General features: G+C 33.9%; 1 non-coding gene across 1 annotated transcript; it reads right to left on the bottom strand.

Annotated features, from left to right (window-relative positions):
* Nucleotides 1–4,625: 4,625 nt before the first annotated feature.
* On the bottom strand, nucleotides 4,626–4,732 carry LOC131178839 (small nucleolar RNA R71). The gene has a single exon (XR_009147847.1). It is a non-coding gene; the product is annotated as a small nucleolar RNA R71 (small nucleolar RNA).
* Between the last annotated feature and the right edge of the window lie 1,303 nt (nucleotides 4,733–6,035).

Raw genomic sequence — 6,035 nt, 5'->3', positions numbered from 1 at the left:
AAGATCTAAGTTAATTGAGTCATAAACACAATAAATAAACTTAAATTTCCAAGTACAAGTGCATACCTCCACTAGAATTTTCAATTCTTCCCTTTCTTCCTTTTCTTCTTTTCTTTCCTTCTTCTAAAGCTTCCTCAAGTTGATCTAACAAGTTCTTATGGACTAGTTTGGGGTCAAAGTGGGTTAAGTGGTTGGAAGCAAGCTTAAAGCATGCTTTAATGGAGGTTTTTGGTGAGAGAAGAAATGGCATAGAGAGAGCTACGGGAATTTGGAGAAGAAGAAGCAAAAAATTTGACTTTTTAATTTTGTTTTTATCTTCATTTATGCCATAATTGACTTAGTCAAAAATTTGGGCAAAATAATTTTAATTTTGACATTATTCATAATGTCACCTAATGATGTAAGCATGATATAAATAAAGTTTTCTTTTTTTTTTTCTTTTGCACTTATTTTTCTATTAGTTCTTTAATTTAATTCCTGATTCCTAAACTTTTTTTTCTCTGATTTTATTGGACAGTTAGGTCAGGAGTCAGATCTCGGGGTCAATTGACCAAATTGCCTCTCGCCGGTTCAACCCGATTTGCAAATAATTCAATATTTCTTTTGGCTCCCTGACCTAATTATTTGACTGGCTTAACAATTCTTTTTCATGATTTTCTCTTTTCCAATGTGTTCGTAATAGTCCTAAGGACCACAGTGTCACATTTTACGGCTCGAAATTTGAGTTTAAATTGACTTCGCAATCCTTCCCGAGAAGGTCACCCATCGCTGTGACTCTCGGCTCATTTAACTTCTTATGTTCTGTTTTTCTTATTTATACTTAACTAATTGACAATTACTAATTATTTGTGCTCAGAGCTTAACTAGGTGTCTTAGGCATGGTTCTAATTCTCTTAATTATCCGAACTGACACCGATCATCGGAATAGTGAAATATACTAGGCTATGCAAATAGGGGTATTACAAAACACAATTTGTCAAAGCATAATAAATTACATCCTTCTTAAGCATGAAAACATCACAATAGTTCTAAGTTCATAAGAGCCATTTATTGGAATAACATTTCAAATGAGAAATCACACTTCATAAATCACAATTCACAAAGCATTAGTGTTGCCAACATCAACACACAGTTCAGGCCATGACAAAAAATTTCATGATCAGTGCATTGTTGTACACCACGACAAAGTAATCTCAACCTCACTAACCGTTATTAATGAGGGAAGGGCTAGCTAGCTAATGAGTACTCATGTAGTCTTACCCCACTAACCGTTATTAATGGGAGATATAATCAATATCAATTATAAAACCCCAAGTAGCCATTACTACTGGGGACTTCCGAAGGGACTGTCATGCTAACTGTGGTTTCAAAACAACTTTCAAGAGTTTCTAAATCAATAATCACATTTGCAAAACAATAACATATTCAAATCATCATTAAACCCATAAAAGGGGTGGCAACACACAAATTCCTCAAATATAAGAGAAAAACATACCTCATTCAAAATAAACTCATTTCAAATCAAACTCATTCAAACAAACTCATTCAAATCAATTTACAAAGCTAAAACAAAGAAAAATGTTAGTTGTGCACAAACCTTTAATAATTCTCCTTCCTTGTTACCTACTTCTCCTTGTCCGTTCTAACTTCTTTTTCTACTGAAAATACACAAATAAAATACCTCAATACCAATCTCAATTGCTGCCAAGAACTCATTACATGCATGTCTAATGCATCCCAAGTTATCTTTGCAAATTTTAGAATATTTTGGTTTTGGGACAGCTTGGTGCCCCAATCTTTGAATCCAATTTTTACCTAGTTTCAATCATAATTTGGTTAAGTGTTCTTCATGAAAATTGTTCATTTAGGTCTTAAATTTATTTTCCTTTTTGAATCGCCTAATTCGGAGCTGTGTAGCTCAAGTTATGACCAAAACACAGTTACTGTTCACATCACTATTTATCCTGCAGATTCAGTTCTGGCAGATTTATCGATCCAACTTCATTGAGCAATTTGTTCAAGTTAAGTCCATAATTTGATCTAATGTTCTTCATACGAAATGTTCTACTATGTCTTAGGTTTCCATCGGTTTAAGAATCGACTAAATCGGAGTTTTCTAGAGAGAGTTATGGCTATACAAAATTTACTGTTCATATAGTAAATCTGCAGATTTTCAGATTTCTGAAGATTCAGTGATTCAAATCTGCTTAGTAATTTGATTGGGTTAAGTCAATAATTTGGCCTCAAGTTCTTCATATGAAATGTTCTACTATGTCTTAGGTTTCCATCGGTTCAAGAATCACCTAAATCGGAGTTTTCTAGAGAGTTATGGCCATGTAAATTTTACTATTCATATGGTCCAATTCTGCAGGTTTCAAAATTTTATCTCCTATTTCAAGGCTCATTTCGAGTAGCTTAAGGTCATTTTCGGGGCAGGGTATCTTCACAAAAATTCTAGCCCTATGTCTTAAGTTTCATTTTCAAATGGTTTCACACTAATTGGAGTTGTGTAGCTCAAGTTATGGGCTTCTAAACACACATAATTCAGTGTGTAAAAATTCTGCCTTAAGTTCAATTTTTTTATTTCTTCAATTATTCCCTCTAACTAACCTCAATTCACATTTAATTCACTCAAAATGACTATAATTTAGTATTGACATATCAATGGCACTTCCTAACACAAACCCCACAATTTTCAAATACCAAAGTTTGCAATTTTCCCTAATCCTACTATTTCATTACCTCCATTCATCAACCCAACGTCAATTCAATCTAAATAAACCTGAAATGATTATAATTTAACACTACACACTCCAATTTCATTCTCTTGCTCCAAAGCTCCAATTTTCCCATGAACCCTAATCTCCGTAATTAAATTATACACATTTCATGCAATTTCTTTACTTTAATCATGCATACTAGTTCAACTAAGCTTGATTTCATCATCATTTTCATTGAAATACATCAAACCCTAATTTTTCTCCAATTTGGCCAAAACCCTAGTTTAGGTTCCATGCTTGTTTCCTTTCTTTTTCTTATGAAATTTCATCATAATCTAACTTAATTTAAGGTTTGTATAACTAAATGAGCATTAAAGAACTTACCTCTTAATGACTTCCTTCCAACTCCCCAAATCTTCAATTTTCTTCTAATCTCTTATTTCTCCTTGCTTTTAATCTCTAAATCAAAGATTACTTTGATGCTTTCTACCAATTAGATGGAAAACTCATGGAGGAAAAGTAAGAAATTGAGTTTTGAGAATGGGTGTTAATGGAGAAAGAAATAAGAAGAAGAAAGAAAGAAAGAGAGAAGGAGAGAGAGTAGGTGGTAACTAAATGGGGGAGAGAATAGGGTTTTTCCCTTTATATATTTATCTCCATTTATTTATTTATTTAATTCATTTAATTGAGCTGTCTAAAGCCCATTGATACTAAAATTTTAATTGGGTCAAAATGGAATTAAAATTCTAGATTTTTATTTCTTTTATTTTCTTTTCACTTTATACTTGAATTCTTTTCCTAAAAAAAATATTTCATAATTCAATATATTATTTTCATTTAATTTAATTTACATTTTGGTCAAAAGTCAACTCTTGAGGTGAATCGACCAAAATGCCCCTTATCGGGTCATAATCCATCTTTTTCAATATACCTGGTGAATCCTTATATTTTTGGATCACTTGAATTTTTATTATGTCTATCTCAATTAATTTTTTTTCTATTTATTTTTGGTCCTCAAGGTGTTTTTGAATAGTACTAGTCACGGACCAAAAATAGTACTATTCATAACTCGGAGGTTTGGGGTGTTACATTTCATTCCCTCATTATTCGATAGCCTAAACAGTCAAAATTATTATGTAGATTGGTACTTACTAATCAAATTCCTCGTGAGAATGATACTTTACTCATCACTTTATTACTTGTTAGCGATCTGTACACTTGCAGTGATTGTAAAACCAGCAAATAAGTTTTTGGCGCCATTGCCGAGGATTTTTGGCTTTAGGAATATCGAGCGATAGGCAATTTAGGTAATTTAGGCAATTATCTTTATTATCTAATTTTATTTGATTTGTTTTATTTCTTTTCTTCTCTCTCAGGTACCCGATTTGGTATATGACTAGAACAAGGCCAGAAGAAGAAATTTTGGACTGTGATCCGGAGATAGACAGAACTCTGAGAGCTATCAGGAGGGAAAGGAAACATCAAAAGCACGATCAAGAAGATCCTGAAATTCCAACCATGGCCGATAATAATGACAGACCAAGACTCTTGAGAGGCTACGGAGCTCCATCTGTCCAAGGATTTCAGCCCAGTGTCACCAGACCTGCAGTGGAAGCCAACAACTTTGAGTTAAAACCAGCGTGGCTTCAAATGATTCAGCAAACCCAGTTTGGAGGTTCACCAACAGAAGATCCACACTATCACCTCCAATGCTTCCTTGCCCTATGTGACACATTCAAGATGAATGGAGTTTCTGATCAAGCCATAAGACTTAGAGCATTCCCATTCTCCCTTCAAGATAGAGCAAGGAAGTGGTTACTCTCTCAACCAGCTGGAACATTCGCCACATGGGAAAACCTCTCACAAGCTTTTCTAGCATGATACTTCCCACCTGTAAAGACTGCAAGACTGAGACTTGAGCTCAACACCTTCAGACAAAAGGAAGGTGAATCACTCTATGACGCATGGGAAAGATATAAAGACCTGCAGAGGGAATGTCCACACCATGGCATAGAGGATTGTCTACTAGTGCACAACTTCTATAATGGGTTACCACCCTCTACAAGGAGCACAGTTGATTCAGCTGTAGAAGGTGTAACACCCTCATTATAGCAATTCCGTACATTCTATTATTCTCGTGACCGGTGTCGGTCCGGACAGCTAGAATGTCTGGAAAAATATTTAGACTAAAGTGAGGAGCCATAATTAACTCAAATATTAATAAGAAAAATGTAGGAAAAATTTTAGAAATAAAATACAACCAAGTTAAATGAGCCGGTGCCCTAGCGATGGGTAACCTAGTGCGAAGTTGCGGTCTTCGCAGCTAGGAGCCCTAAACTCGAGAGAAAATTCATAAATTAATTTTTGAAACTCCAGAGAAGAGTCATTGAAGTTTCAATGGCATTAGAATGCCAAGAAAATGCTTAGGAGAATTTTTAGATTGGTACAGATGATTTTAGCTCAATAAGCCAAACGGAGAGCATTTTGGTCATTTCATCCTTAGAGATGATTTTTGGCCGACTTGTCCAGTTAAGTAAATAATTATTATGACATAAAATGTAAATAAATATTGTTAAAAATTGAATTAAAAATGATTAGAAAAAAAAAGGAAAGAAAATGGATTAAATAGGAATTTTGACATTATTATGATGTCATTAAAACATTTTTATCCAATCACATTGTGACACATGGCTATAACTCACTTAAAATGATTTAAATGGGCAGAAACGAAAGAAAAAAAAATAGTTTTCATCTTCTTTCTTCAACCAGCCGAAACCTCACTTCTCTCTCCCTCCATTGATTCTCAACCAAAGCTCCATTTCCATCTCCATTTCACCATAAAACCACTAGCTTGCTTTACTAAAATTCATCCTTGCAACTAGAGCAAGCTTGAGGCAGAAAAAAGGAAGAGAAAAGAAAGAGTTTTACAACCTTAGAAATTTCATCAAACAAGGTTAGCGCTAGAGTCTTTCTTTCTCTCTTTTAATTCTTGATTAGAACTAGGAATTGAACAAAGAATTGAAGAAATTGTGTAAAAATATGCATGTAGGAACACTATCCAATTTTCAGCAGCCTTAAATCTTCTTGAGTTTGATAGCTTTTAATGGATTTAAAATGGTGTAGGGCTGTCCCTTGACATGTATAAGTGAATTGAAAACTTTAATTGTGAGTATAATGTAAGATTTGAGAATTTGGGATTGTTAGGGTTAGGGTTTGGACAAAAAAATTTATGATTTTGCTCATGTAGTGGTGAAAGGAAGTTCTAATGGTCAATTAGTAACCATTTGATTGTGTTTAATGGAGAAATGAAGTGAA

Source organism: Hevea brasiliensis, chromosome 3 (assembly GCF_030052815.1).
Source record: "Hevea brasiliensis isolate MT/VB/25A 57/8 chromosome 3, ASM3005281v1, whole genome shotgun sequence".
NCBI classification, from domain to species: Eukaryota; Viridiplantae; Streptophyta; class Magnoliopsida; order Malpighiales; family Euphorbiaceae; genus Hevea; species Hevea brasiliensis.
The sequence above is the reverse complement of the archived record's forward strand: the minus strand, read 5'-3'. Positions and strand labels throughout refer to the sequence as shown.